Here is an 812-nt window from a genome sequence, read left to right on the forward strand (position 1 = left end):
CCAAGGACTATTCCTCCTGTCACCATGAAGTGGTATTTTTCCCAGTTCAAGACTAAATTGGTCTCTTGGCATCTTTTCAATACCAAGGCGAGGTGATGTAGGCAACTAGGAAAGGAATCTCCGAATACCGAGAAATCATCTATAAAAACTTCAATGAATGTTTCTATCATATCTGAAAAGATAGAAAGCATGCAGCGTTGGAAAGTTGCAGGAGCATTACATAACCCAAATGGCATGCGCCTATAGGCAAACACTCCATACGGACAAGTAAATGAGGTTTTCTCTTGGTCTCTCGGATCAACCACTATTTGGTTATATCCTGAATAACCGTCGAGAAAACAATAATATGCGTGCCCTGCAAGTCTTTCCAACATCTGATCCATGAATGGAAGGGGAAAATGGTCCTTTCGTGTAGCCTCATTGAGTTTTCTGTAGTCTATGCACATCCGCCATCCCGTGACAATCCTTGTAGGTATGAGCTCGTTCTTCTCATTGGTAACCACAGTGATTCCTCCCTTCTTGGGCACAACATGTATGGGGCTAACCCAAGGGCTGTCCGAGATTGGGTATATGACCCCTCCTTGCCAAAGCTTCATAACCTCTTTCTGTACCACTTCCTTCATGATTAGGTTCAGCCTTCTTTGGGATTGAATGGATGGCTTGGCATAATCTTCCAACAGTATTTTATGCATGCATATGACTGAACTGATTCCCTTCAAGTCAGCAAGGGTCCATCCAATGGCATCCTTATGCTCCCGCAGCACCTTGAGTAGCTCGTCCTCTTGATCTTGACTGAGGGATGAATTTATGAT

This window comes from Arachis ipaensis, chromosome B05 (genome assembly GCF_000816755.2).
Source record: "Arachis ipaensis cultivar K30076 chromosome B05, Araip1.1, whole genome shotgun sequence".
In the NCBI taxonomy this organism is placed as follows: domain Eukaryota; kingdom Viridiplantae; phylum Streptophyta; class Magnoliopsida; order Fabales; family Fabaceae; genus Arachis; species Arachis ipaensis.